We start from the raw sequence: 22,718 nt of genomic DNA, 5'->3' as shown, positions 1-22,718 counted from the left end.
GAGCTCAAGACGCGACTACAAATTCACAAGCTCCAGGTATGGGCCATGCTGCAACAGGAGACAAACATCTTGCCATCGATTCCAGGCTTCAGTGCCTACATGTCTCCTTCAATGATAGACCGTCGTGTGCAAACTGCTGCTCCCCCGGGAAAGGCGGCGGTGTATGTGGACTAACGTTTTCCGCATGTACGCCTTGCTCTCGAAAACTGGTGCATGTCGTATCAAGAGGTGGTGGCAGTGGCTGCGAAACTTAAGAAGGGAACTGTTGTGGTCGTTTCATTTTTCGTTAGACCAGCCGGCGGTGCTTCCCCCCGTATTAATCTACGATGGTTAACAAGTGTCCGTCGGCAGTATCCCGGGTGTCCGATTTTAGTCGGAGGTGACTTTAACGCCCCTCACCAGGATTGGGGGTACCCCACTTCAAGCCCTCGTGGCAGGCGTGTGCGGGACGCCTTCAAGGATGACAAATTTGTTCTGCTCAACCATCCTGGGACAGCAACACGGCCAGTGCGTCAAACTTGCAGTGCTTCCTATGCTCCAGAGTTGACGTGGTGGTCGGGACCGGGTACTCCCTCCTGGCACATGGAGCCAGACTGCTGGGGAAGTGATCATCACCCTATCATCATCGATCTTCACACCTCACAATTCCGACCTTTACGCTACAAATGTTCTGTGATCAACTGGGACAGTTTCTGCTCCTGTATGAACAATCTCTTCTCAGATTCTTCGCCAATCCTTGTTGAGCGCATACAAACAGCGCTCAACAGTGCTACAACTACCACCTGGACTGATGTTGGCCGACCGGCACCAGGCCTCGGCCTTCTTAACTTATGGGCGGCACGCCTTCAAGCAGAACTGGCTGCTACGAGAGACCCTACTTCGTCGCAGGCACGTATGCGATTGCGCTATCTTACAGCTAAGGCACGCAAATATGAACGCGACCTCTCTCGGCGGCAGTGGCATGCGTCGTGCGAACAATTTTCTGCAAAATCCTCGAATGCTTCTCTCTGGCGAACATTCCGTACAATGGAACGCGGTCGCCGTACGACTGACGCAACGGCAACCGCATGCTTCGCGGCTAACTTGTCGCCAGATGATTTCGCCAAAGAAGCAGCAGGAAAGTTTTCTCTGAAATGCGATGCTGTGCCTTCTTCATCAGCTAGTTTAAATATGGCAGGCATCCCAGCGCATGCATATCAAATGCCGTCTGATGTCGACGTAGATGGAACTGCGTGTCCATTCTCTATGCCTGAGTTGCTGGCTGCGATAGATAATGCGAAACGGAAAACAGCGCCCGGCCGGACAATATTCAGTGCGATGTGTACAAGAACCTGAGTAGCGCTGCACTCCCTCAACTACTTGACACCATAAACAAAGTATGGTTGGATGGCATAGTGCCCGAGAGCTGGAAATCAGCTTTCGTGATTCCTATCCCGAAACCAGGAAAGCCTCCGACGGACCTCGCCAACTTGCGACCTATCTCCTTAACTCCTACGCTGTGCAAGCTGGCGGATAAAATGCTAGCCACACGACTGTCATGGTGGCTAGAGCAGCACGGTATTTATCACCCAGCACAAATCGGATTTCGTCCATATATTGGTAGAGAGGAAGGTTGGCTTTCTTAGCATCTGCAGTTTTGTCATCTACCCGCAGCCGCAATGTGCGTACTGTTTTAGCAATGGACGTCGAAAAGGCATATGATAACCTCAGTCATGCAGCCATTCTGAACTCCATTGACATGCTTCATCTCCCTCTGAGAGTGCGTAGGTTTGTCCAATCATTTTTAGAATGCAGAAAATTTGCAATACGCCTCAGCGGCGAAGCGGTCGGATCATTTGTTCCTCTCTGCGGCGTGCCCCAGGGATCAGTATTGTCGCCGACGTTATTTAATATTGCTTTCATCCCGCTGGCTTGGCGCTTACATGACATCCGTGACATAAAATTTCTTCAGTACGCTGACGACATCACGGTGTGGAGTACTCACCAAGATCTCCGTACTCAGGAGGCTGCCCTTCAAGCTGCCTTGAATGTTACGGGTAATTACGCATCATCCATCGGACTTCAGCTATCCGTGCATAAAACAACATACACGTCAGTCGCCAACCGCTGGGGACGCCGTAAACTTGCTGCAAGTCCAATCTGTCTTTGTCTATTAGGAACCCCACTACAGGAAAGTCCGAGTGTAAAAATCCTAGGCTTAATGATTCACCAATCAGGATCAGGGACTGCATGGCTTTCTCAGGCAAAAAGGCAAGCTATTCAGACTTTGGGTTTGATTTGAAGAATTGCCCCTAAAACTGGTGGTGCAGGCTCATTTGTTGCACGCAATTGGTGAGGGCAGTTCTGCAGCCACGTATTGTTTATCAAGCCCAGTTTCAACATCTTACAAGAGCCCAATGGGATCGCCTTGAAGCCGTGAACCGAGAGGCTATGGGGGCCATTACGTGCCTTCCATGCATCACACCGGTCATAGCTTTACAAGAGAATGCGCAGCTCAATACCATTGATGAGCTGGTGCAGCAGCGCCGTGAAGCGCGCAGCCTTAAGGCCAGTCTATCGCACTCCACGCATGCATTGAGTACTTATGCAACGTCACAGTCTATTTTTCAGCCGCCAACGCCAGTTCTTCCCCCATGGAAGTTTGTACAGCTCAGCGACAAGCCAACAGATAATCGCCGGCCAACATCTGCTCATTCGGCATCATTGCTTCGCCAGAAATTTGAGGAACAAGATGCTTGCCTGCCTGAAGGATCCATTGTTGTCTACGTATACGCAAGCATACAAGACTGCAAAGCAACAACAGCTATCTACTGCCCGTGCAGACCTGCCCTGAATCAAACCTTTTGGTTTAAGCTTACGGAACCCCCCTCGTCCTTTTGTGCTGAGCTCGTTCCAGTTCAAGAAGCATTCTGCTGTGTGGCCGACTTAACTATGCTCCCTGCGGCCCGCGTTGTCATCCGCACTGACGCCCTTCAAGTTTTCCGGTTGCTACGACGTGTTAGCCGCTGTCCCACGATATGTCAGGACATACACCGGCTCGCAGCACGCATCCCGCAGCCAGTACGTATTGAGTGGGTCCCACGGGATCTAGTGACCTATCAAAGCCAGGCAGATTTAGCGACCCGCCTTGCGAATCCAAACTCATCACCGCCTCGCTATCTTCATTTGGACAATTTTATCCTCCTTTCATCAAGAGAGGAGCTCCTCCGTCGCCGCACACGTGCTCTCATCCCTCCGTGTTCGGTAACCCTCCCCCGCGGTCTTACCCGTGCAGATGAGGTTGAGCTAGGAGGATCCGGGTCGGGGTTGCCCTCATACCAGCCATCACTCGGAAGTGGCATCAGTACCGAGAATTGTTTCCTCGGCCAAATTGTCCGGTATGTAAACACGAGGACATTGAGGCCGACATTCATCACTTACTGTGGGACTGCCCAGCTCTCAAGCCTACAAGGATCCGGCACCTGATGGTAGCACGTCTTAAACAAGCAACTCTTCTTCATACATTGCCTAGACGCAGAGACCGTACCATCGTTCTCTACTGGACTTCATCAAATCAGCTAACCTTTTTCCATTCATTTAGATCATTCATCACACCTTCACCCATCATTGATGCCCTGGGGCAATAAATTTCGCTTTCAAAAAAAAAAGCCTGAAATGCAAGTGAAGATTGCGAATGTTGAAGGCACTACCTTCCAACTGGTAAATCTGTGCCTTTTTTCTATGTTTCGATGAATTCTGTCTACTGCACGTGAGTTTATCATAGTAGCAACGCGCTCAAATTTTTACGGACAAAACAAAACGAAGACACCGCAAAGAGCGCGAATTGACAACTTATTTTAAATGGTGTTGCCGGCTTTGCCGGTGTTGCCGGCAATTTATTATGAATTTTTTAAAACAGTGTTTTTTAAAATTCGTGGGCCGATTGGTGTGCTCGCAGTGACCGATTTTGTAACTAAAATCATAAAAAAAGACGTCACTATACCCATGACATCACCAGGCCACCACACGCTCTCATTCGCTGGAGCCACGGCAGCCACGACGTCACGGGCACACTTCCGGTAGCCGTGAAAGTCGTCTGCTCGTGCCGCCGCGCGACCCTCTGGGGCAAGCGCGAGCCAGGGCATTGCCTTCGCACATATGGTTTCAATTTTCCTCTGCCGCCTCCTTCTGCCGGGAGTTCCGGAGCCACTCGCAGTGGGTCGCCGAGTCACTACTGTCGTAGCTGGCGTTCTGCCGGTACGGCGTGAACGCATAGGGCTCGATGCCCATCGCGGCCGTTAGAGCGAGCAGTCGCGCCTCGAGGTCCGGGTCCATTACTGCTGACTACAACAGACGACAAGCAAAGAATCCCGACGCGCGCTGCAAGCACGCCGCCGACGCTGCTGCTGGGGTGCTAGGAGCGACAACCAGAAGTTGGAAAGCGAACGACAGCGGATGACGTATTCATGGGCGGGGCCCAGTTCTAGACCTGTTTTCTTTATTTTTGTCTGGTGCCCTGCGTGTACGAGTTGAGGGGGAAGAGGAGGAGCGTAATTTTAATCGTCTATATCTTCGTTGTTATTCATGCTAGATTAAAAATGCTTGCATTACGGTGACGAGTGATGAAATGCCTACCTCTCGACTGCTTTATGAAATCTCAATTAGTTTATTGCATAGTCCCTTTAACGGTGTGGCCCAGGTGCCCACCCACTCTAAGACCGCTACGCGCTGTCGTATAACTGCCTACAATAACCCTCACGCAGACACCCTTCCCACTCTTCTTCGGCAGAGCGGGTACACTCCTGCATCCAACCGTAATGTGGTTAAGCGTAACGCGTGCAGTCCCGCGGAAGTGCTGCATTTACGTTTCTGAATTACGCACGAGGGTGTATACGTTGCCCTTTTTTTCTGTGAAATATGTGGCACACAGACTCGGCGATGTTTGCGGGCAGCCTCTCTATAGCACGTGTTCCCAGAGGTCCACTCGGCGCATGTTTGCAGGCTCTGTGATGATGTGATGATGAATCTTTATGGCGCAAGTGCATCTGAGGCCAAAGAGCGCCATGGCACAAGATATTTTCGATTTCTCAAGGTGAGGCATTTTACCTTAAAATAAGCCGAACACTAGACAGGGGAAAGCTTGTACCAATTGTATCACCGGTGTGTACCCGGCGGCACTGGGGATCGAACCCCGCACCTCCCGCATGCGAGGCGGATGCTCAACCACTCGGCCACCGCTGCGGTTTTGTGGGCTCTGAAATCCCGCCTATGTGCAGCGTCCGATAGAGGTTCCTAAGAGTTTGGTGGCGTCTAGCGGCCACGCGTACCACCCGATGACGAGAAAGGAACGTTGCGCGAAGTGAGCTCAGGATGCGTGCAGGTGTGGTCGCCAGATCGTGGAACGGACCGGCGCGTAGCCCGGCTGCAGGATTGTCGCTGGGAAATAAAAAAAAAGTTGCAAAAGCGGATGTCTAAGGCAGAAATAAGTAGCCGTGTCATCTATTTATTGCGTCAAATTTGTGGGAAACGTGAAATACACCGCCCTCCCTCGCTTGCAGAAAACACTATGAGTGTAATAATATTTCTTTTTTTTTCAGGAGCACTGTAGACACATTCAAAGTTCACAATGTCTTTTATTGCAACCACTGACCGCATTTTATTCAAAGAAGTCGAAGACGCAACGAAGAACAACAAAATTTATATCCTCAAAAGAGAACCTCTGCCCAGGGTTCCTTAGTGTTTTATCTTGACGTATTTGTAATGCTCGTTTTATGGCTAACTAAACTTAGATGATCTCGTCAGTGGGCCGCACAGGACCGAATGGAGAGAAAAATCTTCTGCTGCTAACCCTGGGAATGAATTTCTTTCATTCCGCGCAATTCCATCAAATACGGTAGAAGGAAGGTCGATCGTTGCAAACCAGGAAGTGTAAACACAACAAAAGGAGAAGCTCGCGTCCTTTCCCGTGCTCCGTTTATTTCTGCTTGCACGTGCACATATGTTCATTTTTATCTCTAGCTGTAATAACCTGGCTTTAAAAACGGTGCATAAAGGATGCATTTTCAGGATTTCATCACGAATGACCCGTTCAATGCAAAAACGTTAATAAGAAAGCCTAAACGCTAAAACTCATTAAACCATTAATAAATTTGGCTAATCAGGATAATGCCGGAATGTTTAAGGACCATTAAACAGCGCGTAAGTACGCAGGCGCGTACAGAGAACAATAATAATAATAATAACTGCTCCATCGCCTCTGAATACAGCATTGCGACCACTGAATTTTTCGGCTGTTATGTCGTTAGTTAGCTTTGGCATGAGTTTATCTTTCAGCAGGCCTCCTGTATCTGTGGTAGGGGACAGTTTGACCTTTCTTTGATAAATATGTTGTAAAAGACCGTTTCTGTAATTATATTCGCAAATTATGTAGCTTTGCGAAAATAAATGAAGATTATGCACACTTTTATGCTATGTACAACGGATGTTGCTTGGGTCATTAGAGGTTAACGACGGAGGCACATTTTACTTCACAGTTTCTATACCAAAAACCACAAAAAGAAAAGGTGATAAACAACTACTTCCGAAGAGGCCAATCGGACACATCAAGAGAAAAAACAGGTGCACTGCAGTTTTTTCTGCATGTTTTGTGACCCTGTAATGAAAGTTAGAAACAGCTCAGAGGCTATAACCGTCCCGCTTATGACTGATGACTCCCCTAGGGCGCTTCAATACGACATTAACCCGCAAACTGATCCTCTATATATAGCAATACGAATTCAATTGACGCGTATTTTATATTTCTTGAAATTATTTCACAAGTATATTCCAAACATTTCTCAATAAAAACCTTTAATCTACCAAAAAAGATAAGAAAACCGTGAGTGACCCACAATCACCTAAAAGCTATAAAGAAGAAAAATTCTCTTTCTCATACATTCTCGAAACGCGAAGTCCAGATGCGTTAAAAAATTGAAAACTGCCACAAATTATTTAAATAATTAACTGCGACGAGCAAAGGTTGCCTACTATGAAAACAAATTATGAACATCTACAGACAGCAACCGGCTGCAGCGTGGAGGATAATAAATAGTACAAGAGGAAGATATAAAAAAGATCTAGTCCCTGATCAACTGATCTATAGAAACCAGCGAATTACCGGGCGTGCTCTTTCTGACTTTTTCAATAACCTGACTTTTTCTGAGTTTTTCAATAAAGAAGCGAGAATACCTTTACGATCTTTTTCAGCCAGAGTGCAACTCTAAACCGAACGTTCTCTGGAAAAACATAAATAAGACCCTAAACCGTTCTATTACAGATCATGGCGTTAGCGAATTAACAATACACAACCCCCTGGTTTCTGGCATTCAGTTGGCGAAGGCATTCAATAATCATTTTGTTAATTTGGTTTCTAGTTCATACCATCCTGACGCTATAAATGGAATCAATGGAAACAGTGAGAGTTTGTACTTGAGTCCCACAGATGATAGTGATATTCGTACAGCATTCATTTCTTTGAACAATAGTAGCAAATTAAGCCGGCGAAACATGTTTTAGGTCTAATCTTACCGCCTCCTTCATTTATATATAATTTGGTTCTTTCCACCGGAAACTTTCCACAGGAAATGCAGGCGTCAAAAGTAGTCGTACTGTACAAGGGGGATGATAAAAACAACTTGTCCAACTACCACCCAATATCTATACTACCTGTTTTTTCTAACGCCTTAGAAAAATTTATACTATCTAAAATCATTAAATTTGCAGAAAAATGTAATCTAATTAGTTCCGCATTATATGGTTTTCGTAGAGGCCGATCCTCTGAACTGGCCCTCCTGGCACAGAAAGAATTTATTCTGAAAGGCTTTGAAAACAAAGAGATGGTTGCTGGTATACACATTGACTACTCCAAAGCGTTCGGCCGCTTAGATCATCAGACCTTACTAAAAAAGTTAGAAACATATGGAATTCGAGGTATACCCTCGACTTAATACGTTCGTACCTAGAGCATCGCACACAAAAAGTTGTAATAGGCGAAAATCTTTCTTCTTCTAAGGATGTTACTACAGGCGTGCCTCTAGGAAGCATCCTAGGGCCCCTATTGCTTAACTTTTATGTCAGTGACATTGTAAACATTAGTACAAAGCCAGAATATATAATATACGCTGATGACATAACACTTTTATTTGGAGACAATGATCACAGCCAGCTTGTATATAGCATTAATCAATCATTGGAAAATTTAAGCGCTTGCAGCAAACTTAATTCACTGGAGATAAATGCAACCAAAAGAAAAGCCGTGCTTTTTTTCTCAAGGCAGTCTCCGATGCCCATTATGCCCTCAAATAATAATCTAATTTTTGACCATGCTCCTATTGAAGTTGTTGATGAAATGAAAACAGTTGGTGTTTATTTCAACAAAAATATGTCCTGGGATAGGCACATAAATGAAGTAATTTCACGCCTGTCCAAAACAGTAGGTATTTTAGCAAAACTCGATTTCTTCCTACCGCCGAAAATTAAGCTACTTATATATAACTCATTATTCTTGTCTCAACTAAACTGCTGTTTCCTTTTATGGGGCACAACTACACAAACAAATTTAAATCGAATATATGCACTACAAAAAAGGCTATTCGCCATATAGCTGGAAAAGACTTCTACACTCATACTGCGCCGCTTTTTCAGAATTTTAAAATAATGTCAGTACACTATCTCTACTCGTATAACTTAGAAGTTAGCTATAAACAGCACATAACTACCTGTGAGAGTACAATGCTTTCGGTCGCCAATCTGACAACACTTACAGGAACATATCCTTCGCGTTCTGCTCATAACTGGGCGGTACCTTTCGTAAGAACGACGTTTGGCTAGCAAATGCTTGCACATACTCTGCCCACTCTGTTAAACTATTTTCTTGAAAATAAAATTAATATTGAAAATGTAAATAAGAAAAGAATACATTCATTCTTTCTCTCGCAAATGTAACTTTTCTGCTTTTCGTTAGGTGTGTTTCTCCTGTGTATTTTTGGATTTTTTGCGGGTTTGTTGCTATGTACAGTTGCTATTATTCGCTGATTCATGTTTGTCATTCATATTGTGCTTTTACCTTTAACAACAAAAGGACTGACCTATGCGTAGTAAGGGCTAAACTGTCTGTAAATGTACTGGGATATACTGCCTACAATTGTAAGTGCACCAAATGTTACTACCGACACTTCGCTGTTTTTGTCATGTAATGGGGCCCGAGCGCCGTCAAGTGTATTAACTTTCACTTTTTGTATCGGGTCCCTCATTTCTTACTGAAATGAAATTAAACTTCAAATTTCAAACTTCAAACTATGTATTGAATCTGGGGAATTTCCCAATGCAGTGAAAAAGTCCATGAATGTCAGTTGTATATAAAGGAGGCGATAGAAACTCATCAAAAAATTACTGTCCAATATCGATAATCACCATGTTTGTTAATGGTTTTTGAAAAGATTTTGCACTATCGCTTTAGTCGATTCTTTGAGAAGAATCATCTCATTTTTGATGCGCAGTTTGGCTTCAGAAAATGACGTTCAACTCAGATAGCTTTATCAGGGTTGAAAGAATATGTGCTGCAAAATATTGAAAAGAAACAAATAACCCTTGGCCTCTTTATAGATTTTACTAATGCGTTCAATTCCATTGATCATTGGATTCTAACTCATAAGCTCTGTCTCTAGAATTCGTGGCAAGCCTTTTTATTTAATAAAATATTACTTAGCTGACAGGCAACAGTGTGTGTATATTAGAAACTAGCGGTCATCTCTACTACCTACAATCACAGGTGTACCTCAGGGACGCGTACAAGGCCCTCGTATATTTATTGTCTATATAAATAGCATTGTGAACATTGGCATAGGTTTAAAATTCATTATCTACGCTGATTTTGTACAGTTTTGCCCTGTGAATGAACTGGTCACCAAATGTAATCAACTTCTTAATCAGCTTTATGAATGGTCTGATGCTAGTCTACTAAAAATTAATCCCGAAAAAAACAAGTTATATTTCGTTTGTGCAAGAAAAAAATTTCGTTTAGGAAAAAAAAAATCACTTGTGGTGATGAAGAAATTGAAATTGTTCACGAACACCCCATACTAGGAGTAACATTTTCTCCGCACCTTACATGGAATTCGCGTCTCCAGAAGATAACCAAAAATCTCTCGTCGGTGACAGGTGCAATTGCTCGTTGCCTTATATTTCTTCCAAATAAAATAAAGCTTCAGATATATTTACCTGCTTGAAAAAAAGTTATATATTCAATTATGTCCGCTCCTAATCTCTGTAACGACAGCCTGAGCCTTGTCAAGCTCTATACCCACTGCTTTTAGTTCAGACAGCCGGCCAAAATTTTCTGGAAAATAAAAGGAATTGAAATGAATTAAATTGAATGTGTAGTTGTCACGCGCTTTCTGAAAATGCGTGAATTAAGACTCTGGAGCGTAGTCAGCACTAATGATGCACGCCTAAGTAAACGATATACTTGATTTCACGCATTACAAAGAGCAAATAAAAGATAAATGTTATGGCAAAAACAAACGAAAACTACTAGCTGCAAATAGGAGGCATGAGAGCGATGTATTATCTTTACTCGTGTGCGCAGGACCCACTGCAAAAATATGGCGGCTAAAAATTGAATGCAGATTGCACAACTGGTTATGCCGAAAATCCGCGGTAGCTGACATGCGATATTGATTACACACTGAAAGATGAAACCTGTGCAGGGTCCCTGCCACCTTCCCTTTGTCACGACTTCCTACACTGACTCGATATGACTGCGAACACAAGCCCGCCTTTCTCGGGAGCCTTCGCTATGTTTTTTTTTCTTTTTTTGTGTGTGTGTGTGGGGGGGGGGGGGAGGGAAGGGGTGGTTAGCAAAGGGCACAGAATGTGTGCAGGGTTGGTCACGTGATTGCGGTCCTGTGAGGTACGTCGCACACCGTGAAGGGTGCCGCCTGCCCCTTCTTCCGGTCCCGCTACGCATAGACGTCTTTTGACAAACGCGCTTAGCTCTGGAACCTTCAAATTAACAGCTAACGCTGTAAAAAACGCCGAGGTTGGAGTTGAAATCAGCCAAGAATAGCAGCCTGGCAGCCAACACAAAGTTTTCGTCACCGGGCGCTCCAGAAAGTAGCCAACTGGGCGCAAAGTAGCCACCAACCACTCTGTCCGGCGGCGGATTTTTTCCGATGAAGAGCTCTCGCTGGGAAATGTGAAAACTTGAAGACCTGAATGGCATCGTAAAGCTTAGCTCGCCGCTTTGAATCTCTTTTTGTCGACGTCTGGCTTATCAATCACTACCTAGTCGCAGTCCACGATTGTTGAGGCATCACCTTTAAGCATTATGCTGCGGTAGCCTGCTCGTCGTTCCCATAGACTGCCAGCTTTCCGCCCGGGGAAACCATGGCCACATTCTCCGTTCTGACTTTCTCTGGTTGCCGCGGCCTCGTTAAGGTGAACTCACAAGGCCGACGTGATCGTGGACCGACCGGTTATGTGACGTCTGACACGCAGTCCATCCGTCCGCGGCAGTCCACGGCGAGAATTCATAAGACAAGAGATAGCAAACGACAGCGCGGACTAACCTCCATAGAGTTAATATACTAACTCTAGACGGAAAGCTGCGCATTGGGTTCATACAAGCTAGTGAGCAACGCATGAACGACGCCATCATCCAGTGGTTCGTATGTTGTCCGCTGTTTAGTCCCTTGCTAAATTTGGACAAACAACGGAGTTCGAACCTGGCAACGTAGTTCGTGGGAAGATGGCGGCATGCAGTGTATAGCTCTCCACTGTTGTAAACGATAAAATTGTCGGGTTTGTAGCATTTCTGATGATATGCAGTGTCGCGTACCTATCGTAACTTCGTGTGGGTGCCTTTTTTCTTCTTAATTGTTATTTGAAGACGATTACCGCAATTGTGACGTGCTTGGAGTGCATTTCGACCGTCGAGTACACGGGATTATGAATGTATACTCGGTTGCCGATTCTAAATACACGTCGGAAATTTGCTTTTGCTTCAAAGGTACTAAAACAATTCCCAAACGAATGGAATTCCCCAAGTATATGAAGCAATCAACTGCTTGGCCTGGATTATTTATTTGGTCAGCTTTTTGTTATACTAAATGTCGTAGACTTGTTAAACTCCCGCTGGCTTCTTGCATTTTTTATATCTTTCTCCTTCGCCGTGGACGAAGGTGCCGTTTCTTTTCTATAGCGCGGGGCGAGCTCATAATGGAATTTTTCGTCCAACTAATGCTCACAGCTTCGTCACGAACGACTGAAACAGCAGTTTGCCGGTATGAATTTAGCAGCTAGATGGAGGCCGAAATGCACGAATGTGTACCAATGTGTATTGTCAAGCAGGTTGAAGAAAGTCATGCCATGAAAAAGTAAACAGCAGCAAGGATGATTCGCTTGGTGACATCCACCTTTAAAAAGAGTTGCGAGTGCGGGAGATTTTGTTTCACGCGCTTCGCAGTACATCGTTATCGGGAAATGTGCAGATTGGTGATCTGGCACTTTTACTCATAGCTGTTACGACATGCACGATCCTTTTTTGTTTTTTTTTTTCTTGTGTACAACTCACGAAGGTTGCATCTTATGCACAAAAGCGCGAGTGGCTCTTTGTCGCATGCGGCTTAAAGTGTCTTGATCCCATAGCTTAATGTCCTTAGCAACCCGAAAGCAGGCTCGCAAGCACAAGTTTCAAACCAAAACTCCAAGAGCGTTTACTCATGAGCATTGTTCACAGTCGTCCGATATTAAAACAGAGGAACACAGTGAGTATGGTAAGCATTAAAAAAAAATACGCGTAATGGTTGCATATAATTATTTTCTCTACCGCAGTTGTTCGGATTCTAGTTTAAACTTTGCCCATCCTTGATTTAGCAAAAAAAAATGTGCTGGCCAAAATAATGTGTTGTGAAATGGCGTCCAAGATGGCAGTTTACTGGTGTGGACCCATGGGGGAAGGAAAACTGAGGATAGGCCCTCGCTATCCGAGCTGCACGCCAAAAAGTGTGCCGGAAGTCAGGCGCTTTCGCAATGACTACTTTTTTGTATTTGGCCAATAGCGCAGCCAATAGTGACTATAGGCGCAGAGGCGTCGCCTGCTGCAATGCCTGCTCTCCATGCGCAAGCGCGCTGAGACGGCGGCCAAGTAGGGGGAAGCAGGGGGGAGATGGCTTCAAAAACTGTGACGTAACCACCTCTTCTCTGCTCTTTCGTTCCTCCATGTGTGGACCGCTTTGTTGGCTAAGTTTTGCCCCTCTGCTAACCTCCCTCCTAGGGCCCTGTGCGGACGGGGCCTTGCGCGGGGGCGCCGTTCTGCAGGCATTAAGGGGCTTTAGGCTAGCCGCCAAAATGGACGCCTCCCGGAAGGGCGGCTGCTGTACATTGCCCAATAACCAGTAAATTCTAACCACTATAACTGCTGTGTACTGCTGGAGCTTCTGGGCTTTTTTGCCGGATATTGCCCTTTGTGCTGGCTGTCGCGCTTGGCGTGACAGAAGACGGTGACGATCGCTATTACTCTAGTGACCACTTCATAAATGCTCTGCGTTCAACCCTAGGGAGAGAACCGCCCGTATACTGCTGCTCCCGTGCTCCCGGTACGACAAAAAAGCTGAAGCTTGTACAGTGTTATATGCAAGCGCGCTAAAACGCTAGAAGAAAGCGACTGATGACTGCACCATTCTCCTGTCAGGTTCTGATGTAAATAGCTTAGCAATAAGATGCAATCAGATTCTTGAAAAACTGCACCATTGGTCAAAATCAAACCAGCTTAAGATAAATCCCCAAAAATTAAGGTAAGGCTTTTCCGAACTCGCAATAAAGTATCCACCGTAGGGCACGTAATTAAACGTGGCGGACAGGAAATAGAATTAGTTGAGCAACATGTGCACACAATTCTTAACGTTACATTCTACTCATATTTAAATTGGGATTTATATCTTGAAAAAATATCGAATAAACTTTCATCGGTAACTAGAGAAATATCGGAGACTCGTGCGTTTCTCCCATTGAAAATAAAACTTCATATATATAACGCTTTGTTCGTTTCATAAATAAGTTATCGGAGTTTGGTATGGCTGACAAAAATCGAACAAAATTTGTACAAAATTCCAGTTTTACAGAAAAAGGCTATCTGTCCCATATTTTTCTAGAATACTTATTTTCTACATCGCGTTAATATTCTACATGTACTCCACAACTATGAACACACACTTTTACGCTTATATCACAAATCTTCCGCCAGCGTTCGGTCACCGATAGAAAAAACTGGTCCATTACAGCACCAAACTAACATCTTCAATACACGAAACAAGGAAAAAATAGTTAATTCTTTATTTCCGCAACGATTACAAGCTCCAGTCCTTGAGTCTCAATATCCCATTCATCTGTAATAAGTACCCACACATCAACTGCCCAACACCGGTTTAACTACTACAGCTTTTCTCCAGTGTGATCTCAAATTCTTGCTCAAAAATATTTTTTTTGCTAGCCGCTCTCTCGAGGAGATGCCTGTTCATTATTCCATGCAATTTGTATCTTTCATATTATAATGTGTTATTTTGTTGTACAGCAACAATTTTGCATTGTTCAGAGCTCTCGCTTGTACTGCCTTGCAAAGGTTGCCTGTGCCTCGTCAAGCTGTTTGATTTCAGCTTTTAGCCCCAGGTAACACACCAGAATGTCTGGTAAATAAAGTTCAATGTCAATGTCTATGCCAAATAGCTTCAAGAGGCCGACTTGCAGAGCCGGAATGCTCACACATCGGGTGTCTCGTAGCAGCGACAAGCTCTCACAGTAATTTATATATGGAACCCAGATTGAACGAGAATACCACATGAAACGAGACAAATTGCATTGAAATTACCAACATGTGCGCCTGTTAAACAGAAACAAGTGTCGGTTGATATTTACAAACTCCTGCTGTCTCTTTTATTCGACTGTGGGTAACATGTCACGGTGCGTAATAAAACAGTTGTACTGAAAAGATCACGTTCGTGTGCTTCCCGTGGCCGCTCCGTACAACTTAGTCCTTGAAGCTGCTTATCGCTTTCCTCCAGCGTTTTACAGTGCGATTTTATGCTACGCTGTGTATACCTGTATGCCAGGAGTGTGGCTGCAGAACTTTGCGCGAGATAAAATAGAAAAAATTGTGCCGTAATCCGTGCATTATATAGCGCAATCACGCGATGTAGTCTGCGCCGTTTAATTGAAATTTAACTTAACTGAAAAAACAAGCAAACACCGGGAAAACAAAAACTTAAGAGCAAGAAGCGAAGAAAAGAAACATACATACAAATAAATGAGGAACCAATACATAGAAGTAAATACTACTCTAGTGACTGACCGAAGTTGGAGGACGTGTCTATGCTTTATGTAAGAAATTAATCTTACCAGTACTCACGTATGGGGCTTAAAGTGGGAGGGTAAAGTAGTGGAGACGCCAAATTTTTCGGCTTGTGCTTTTGCTCTCGAACGATGCGTGCGGCATTGTAAGCTTTGATCACCACGTAGTAGAATTCGTCAGCGGTCAATAAAGTTCTGTAATAATCTGTAATTGAACTCTTTTTTTTTCCTTTCCTGTTTCAGATTCTGTTTCAGATGCCAGAAGATACTTGCGACGTCACAAGTGAGAATGAGATCGCCTGAGGCATACCAAAACTTTGATATAACTGCTACTTTGTCGTTTTAATTCATTCAGACTCTCAATCTAACCTGTTGCAGCAGCCGGAATGGCAGCAAGTCAGCGAAGAGCTGTTATATTCCATTTTGTATGCCTCATGTGATCTGGTACTCACTTCTCACGTCCCAACAGTCTTTTGACTGCTGAAACCAAGACCGAAACTACATGGAATAATAAATATAATTATACGCGTCAGTTAGCAAGGTAGTGGGCGTAGGCACATTTCATGTGATAATTCAGGCTTACTAATGTCTCAGACATCATTCGAAAGCGAAAATACGCTAAGTTTGGTGCCTCTACCTCTTTAGGAAAACGTGTGAAAAAATTGGTAACAGTTGAGAGAGGTATGAGACGAAAAATGATCGGCATAATTTTAAGAGGCAGTGATTTTGCTCCTTGTGTTATAGAGCAAACAGTGCTTAATGCTGTCACCCCAATCGGACTCTTGTGTAGAAGAGACCGTGGCTGAGCAGAGCGGCGCGCACCAGGAACCACTGGCCGATTTCGAAGACGGATGCAAGCCTCCGAAGCTCCGCGGCCGTGATGGACTATCGCACCACCACGTGAGAATGCGGCAAAGCTTTGTAATGTGTGTCCGTTTATGCTGAAAACCGCCGACAGGCGTATTTGTCACAAGAGATGCGACGAGGTTTATATGGATTATTTGTAGCGACGCGCAACTGGTTCTACGTTCTTCGAGATTATTGTGCTGGGCCCTTATCTGGAAATATGTTTGCGGGCTTTAAACTGAGCGCAGCCTGAAGCGCCGGTGATTCTACATATTATTCGATGACCGCCGAGTTCTTCAGTTCTTTGTGGGCACAAGTCAGACCGATAGAGAGTTCCTTGTAGCGCCACGTCAACCTGCTCGTCTGTTGTGCATGCGTTGTCCCCACCACGTGACATCTGGTGCAGGTGCTGGGTGGCGATCCTTCTGCGGTTTATCGGGAACAGATTGATGAAGCCCAGCCAAGTTAGACTTACATTAGGTTTGCTAGGACGTGCTCGCGCAGCAGGGAGCTTTGAGAGAAGTAACACGCTAGGATACAGCGTTGATAAGACTAGCAAGGTATCAGCTAAGACAGGTCGGTCGCATGCTGACGCCGGAGGAGTGTTTAGCAGTGTGACCAAGCTGAAATCACTACGTATATATTGACATGTAATATAGAGAACTAATAACCGAGGGTAGCGAAGTGTACTCGGAGGGAGGCAACCGTAGCCGGGGGCGGAAAAAACAGATGATACGAGGAAGACTGCTTTGGATAGGGTGCAGCTTGGTCAGGACAGGGCCCCAACCATCTCTCACCTTTGGCGGTTCTAGCTGCGCCGTCGCAGGTGGACCACAGGAAGTTCTGAGTTGGGAAGGTGGCAGTAGCCAACTAACCTTGGATACGTTTACGCCGCAAAAGAACTGAATTGTAATACACCGAAAGTGATGAAATACATAGCAAGGATGTAGAATGCTGAACACGTTTATGGAGCAGGTTCGAAACGTAGTAGCAGGGCTACTGATGCTAGGTTACTTTACCAACTTCATTTTCGAAAATACTTTTCGTCGAAGACATAGTTTTCCCGTCTCAACAGGGTGTCGTTGCCGAGAGGTGGTGAGTGCTTTTTGCACATGCCCGACAGATTACACTCGTCAACCGTGAAGTAGAAGACACTCGAAGCTAGCAGTCAAAGAGCTTAAAAATATGACACTTGCATGTTATCCTTCGTGCATGCAGCTCCAGCGTTATATGATATCGTTGCAACCCTGTTCATTCGCCCTTCAGTGTGCAAGGAAGGGCTGAACGAAGATCCGTACATTTTTACATGAGCATGTCTGATAGAAAGCCCTGCACAATACATATTTTTCTTTCAGTAATTACCATAAAAAGTGTCAGAATCACAGGAGAGAATGCAGCAACGTGCCTAGTACCTTTGGGTGATAATTTGTAGGCAGATTTGTTGCGCGTCTACAAAAAACAAAAGCGAGACAACTGGTATGTGTCGTGCAGGGACGACATGCTTCCTTTGATGCGCGAGTGCGAGAAAATACAAGGTAAATTGACATGGGTCGTGAAGGCAAAGCACTAAAGTTTTATAAAACCAAGTGCTAGTTAGATCTGTTAGCGCAAGTCAAATTGAATCGCCAACATGAAGAGAGCGGACAAACATTTCAACGAAAGAAATTATTTGAGCATATATTTTTGTTCCTTACCTAAACCACTGTACTAGTTACTATTATTTAAAATACATTTAGTCATGTGCACTTACTTCATGAGAAAAACGCCTTTCGTATCATAAAAAATATTTTATTTTCTTGGCGCGTTCTCGTAGCAGCTGCGGTTCTGCCGCTAGCTGCCGACCGGCGTAGGTCTCGTCACCTCGTGACTTCACTGCGTGCACTCTAAACAGAAACACGCCTGCATGGGTGTCAAAAGGGGAATAAACCGTCCTCTAACGCACTACCTTTTAGGGGCAGTGTATGCTGCTCAAGTTCCGGAGCAGAGTTCGATAGCTAAATGTACGGAGGTATATTCCCACTGCAAAGTATAGTAACTTGAAGCAGTAAGCAAAGAGAGGAGCCTTTTTAACGCGAAAACAGAGATCTTGAGGTTTGCAAATAGAGGAGTTTGAAACATTGGTTAAAATCTTCGTAACTGCTAGAACTTCCCATGTTTTGAAGGTAGAATTTCTTTCCGTGGGAGCAGTGAGAGAGCCGGCTCACCAGCTGCGAGCTCATCGCCCAAAGGGCAATGGTGCAGCGCGCAAGCGAAGCAGCGCGACTCAGTGGAGCCCTAGACTAGGGGCCCAACCCTGCTTTGAAGGCCAAGAGTCTGCAGCGAGGCAGACGAAGACCGAGCGCTAAATCCTTAATGGACCAAATAAAGTTTTTCTCTCTGTCTTTCTTTCCGTTGCCAATAGTAGGTATTTCGTATTTTTAGTGATGAAAATCAACCCCAGAGCTCGGACAGAATACCCTTTCCCGTAAAGGGGGTGTGCCAAAGGACAGTTTACTACATTTTTACGCTGCCTTCTCGTCGGCTACGTGTGCACGGTCGTTTTTTCCCGTACGTACCACTGTTAAAGTCGTAGATTTTGGCTCTGCTGCTCTAAGGAAGACAATGTACTTCGAGACGAACAGTGCACGTCAAGTGAAGAAGTGGTGCTCCGTAGGAAAGTGTCAAACTGAGAACTGTTCCGCTCGCATGCACACTGCGACGGCACGGTGTTCACTCACTTTAGTACTGGCATGCCGTTGTCGCTGGGTGCATATAGCAGCTATGAAGGTCTCTTATAACGCCTCTGTGGGAGGTGCTTGATGGGGATTTCGGATGTTCGCTTGGTAGTGTGTACGAAAGAGCGCTTTGCGTAATAAATTTTGTTATTTCTTCTCACCTGCATTGGGAATGAATGATCATGAGTTGAGCTGACTGCACTGGGGGAAATAATGCCTGGAAAAAACTTATGTTTACGGTGAAGCAACGCCTCTATCAATGTGCACTTGGCAGAAGCTTAATTGCTAGAATATAATACGTAGATTAGATCTCGCGTGGAGTGGTATTCCCGGTGATTTGAAGTGTACATATGCTTTATATTTCTAGAAATGTTGTGGAACGCTTTCGGGAAATGTTTAGCCCTATATCTCGCAAACGCGAAGTGAACGCTGCCTTGAACATTTGCTCTACAGACATGTTACTAAGCACTGGAAACTGCGACTGAAAAGGTTTTTGCACAAAGTGAGTTTTGAAGATATCTTGTTGACGTCATAATGCCCTTTTAAACTGCCTTACTATCGTAGAGAAGAGAAAAATGTGCTGTAGTTCATGTGTGATGGTCTGCTACCTTTTCAGAACGTCGATGCTCCGTCTATTTGTGCGTGAAACACAGAGCAGTCCTTGACGAGGTCGAAAAATGAAAATGTGAATTAATTTTTGAGGGAAGTAAATGCCGCAGTAATTTCCTCACATACGCCTGTGGACACCTGAACCGCGCCTTAAAGGAAGGGAGGAAGGTGAATAATAATAATAATAATAATAATAATTGGTTTTTTGGCGAAAGGAAATGGCGCAGTATCTGTCTCATATATCATTGGACACCTGAACCGCGCCGTAAGGGAAGGGATAAAGGAGGGAGTGAAAGAAGAAAGGAAGGATAGGTACCGTAGTGGAGGGCTCCGGAATAATTTCGACCACCTGGGTATCTTTAACGTGCACTGACATCGCACAGCGCACGGGCGCCTTAGCGTTTTTCCTCCATAAAAAGTGAAAAAAGGCGAGAGAGAGGTGCCGTAGTATAGGTCTCCGGAATAGTTTCGACCACCTGGGGAACATTAACGTGCACGCACAACATCCGGGCACTTTTTGCGTTTCGTCTCCATCGAAACGCGGCCGCCGTGGTCGGGTTCGAGCCCGGGTACTCCGGCTTAGTACACGAGCTCCTTAACCACAAAACCACCGCGGCGGGTTAGACGGCGGGTGATGTTTATCGTCTTTGGACGTCTATTACCTTCCAGACAGCTCCATGAGAAAGCCACGTTGACGAGGTCGCTTGTTTCTGAAATCTTCCCCGGTTATGCAGGGTGCTCCACCTAAGACCACACAATTTTTCAATATAGGCTTTTTGAGTTAGAAGAGCACTTTTTTTCGGCATAGCATTGTCAGCTGTGCAGTAGATCAGAATACAGCTAAGATGTGCTAACTAGATCGCTTGTGAAATAATATCGAATAGTTAACTTTTTAACTATTACTTTTAGTCTGCCTAGTCATTGAAAGGCGTGTAGCACACTGTATTAATATCCATATCAGTTCTTAAAATTTCGAAAACAGAGTCACCCGCGGAGCTGTGGCCCAACAAATGTTGACTACATCGCGTGAAAATACATGCCTGCATTTTTGAGAATCCTGCAGGCAAAGCAACCTCTCCTGTACACGTAACTCGTCGAAAGAGCATAAATTTGTTGGGCCGTAGCGCCGAGGGTAACTGCGTTTTCGAAATTCTAAAAACTGATATGGATAATAATTACGGTGGGCTACACGCTCCCCAATAATTAAGAAGCCTAACTGTGATAGTTAAAAAGTTAGCTAATCAATATCAGTTAACCAGCTTTCTAGTTAACACATCATAGCTATATCCTGATGCACTACACCGCTGACAACGCTATGCCGAAAAAAAGCGCTCTTGTAATTCAAAAAGCCTATTTTTTAAAATGGTTTGAAGTCTTAGGTGAGACACCCTGCATATTGGAGTCTGTGCTTGCGTGAATATTTCCAATGACTACAAGCTCACTATTCGAATTTGCTCATTATCCCGTACCTTCTTTTGCTTCCGCATTGTGTAAACGTTTGAGTGAATATTTCATTTTGTCTGCGTAGCTTTTGATCTTAACAATGAAAATGGCTGTCTTCCACATGCTCTAAAAGACAACCTAGTTGCATTAAGAAAGTGCAGCGTGATTTGCAGTATCCATGCCATTCATGCACACAGGCAATTAGCTTAACATACTCTGCTCGTGTAGATTTTAAAACTTGTCACATGGGCTAGTTCAGTAGCCGCTTGTTGCGTCACTATTCTTAGTCTTAATTGTGTGAGGCATTTATCAAATAATAAATAATCACGTTTAATAATAATTCGCACCGTTGCTTCTTTTTGTGGCAGCAAACCTCGATCAACGCAATTTTGTCTCAGCCCATTGCTGTCAGCAGCTCGAGAATAGCTCCCAAACAGAGAGTCAGTGTCCTAGAACAGCGCCTCTCGGGAATTAAGACAAATAGCTGGGCCTGTTGGTACGTTAAAATCTTGAAATTAAGCGCGACGCACGAGGCGAGAACAAAGGAAGAGGAAGCAGACACAATGAGTACTACCTATCTTAAAATTGTGTTGCTAGTCAGCACTCATGTCTTCTTTCTTCGTCCTTGTCTCGTGTGTTGCTAAGATCGTCAAAGATGAATAATAAAAATAATAATAATAAGTTTGGGGGGACAGGAAATGGCGCAGTATCTGTCTCATATATCGTTGGACCTCTGAACCGCGCCGTAAAGGAAGGGATAAAGGAGGGAGTGAAAGGAGAAAGGAAGAATTAGAGGTGCCGTAGTGGAGGGCTCCGGAATAACTTCGACCACCTGGGGATCTTTAACGTGCACTGACATCGCACAGCACACGGGCGCCTTAGCGTTTTGCCTCCATAAAAACGCAGCCGCCGCGGTCGGGTTCGAACCCGGGAACTCCGGATCAGTAGCCGAGCGCCCTAAGCACTGAGCCACCGCGGCGGGTCAAAGATGTTCGAGATTTTTTTTTCCGCCAAACCACATGCAAACTATGACGTCACGTTTGTTGTTTTATGATTATGACGTCATTGTTTAGTTGTACACTCACTTCGAAGATGGCGCTGGCTCCGCATCTCATGTAGTCATGTCTTGAACGCATGGGCTTCTATGCAAGCTATGCTACCACATTGCATCTACAATGAAAACGGCATCGCTTCTGAGCCGTGAAATACTGTGTCGTCGCCTCCTTCAAGTGTAACTACTCGTTCTGCATCTTTTATATTTGTAACTAAATATGTATCACACCTTAGCGATCAAACGGTGGCCCGATCTTCATTCTTGGACGATTCGCTAATGAAACCTGTGGTTATTATCAGATTAAACGTGTTAGCATTTTATTGCGCAAAAAAGGGCTGATTTGGCAGCGCTGGCATCCAGCCAGCATCCCTGACCCTGACATCACTACTGTGCAGATACGAAGACGGGCAGCGAGAATCGTCCAGCGCTGCCCAGTGAAGGATGCCACCGAGCATGGCTGACTGCCTGGTGCTCCCGCCAGCGGAAACCGTTCCACAGATTTCCTGGAGACTGTGACTACCTTGACCGCTAAGTATGCTACTGAAAACAACGACTACGTTGATGTGCCTATCTGAAGCGTGGGCTGTCTATGCGATCATGTGGCGCCGCCGGCAGCGTCTAACCAATGTCGCTAACCAGGAGTGTGCGGTTGAACCGCATTTCTACTTTCTTTGATGATGTCGCGGTGATTG

The 22,718-nt window shown here is 45.0% G+C and overlaps 1 protein-coding gene across 4 annotated transcripts in view; it reads left to right on the top strand.

Moving 5' to 3' along the window:
- LOC144102791 (uncharacterized) overlaps window positions 1-22,718 on the top strand; it is a 105,699-nt gene that overhangs the window by 18,412 nt on the left and 64,569 nt on the right. For 3 of the 4 annotated variants that reach the window (XM_077635959.1, XM_077635964.1, XM_077635968.1), the window contains exons 2-3: window positions 16,151-16,260; window positions 22,422-22,558. The gene's annotated coding sequence lies outside the window, so the exon portion shown is untranslated. The remainder of the gene's footprint in view (window positions 1-16,150; window positions 16,261-22,421; window positions 22,559-22,718) is intronic. The other variant, XM_077635954.1, reaches the window with a different exon arrangement.

The sequence above is a fragment of the Amblyomma americanum genome, chromosome 1 (genome assembly GCF_052857255.1).
Source record: "Amblyomma americanum isolate KBUSLIRL-KWMA chromosome 1, ASM5285725v1, whole genome shotgun sequence".
In the NCBI taxonomy this organism is placed as follows: domain Eukaryota; kingdom Metazoa; phylum Arthropoda; class Arachnida; order Ixodida; family Ixodidae; genus Amblyomma; species Amblyomma americanum.
Note: the sequence above shows the minus strand (reverse complement) of the source record. Positions and strands in the feature narration are given on the sequence as shown.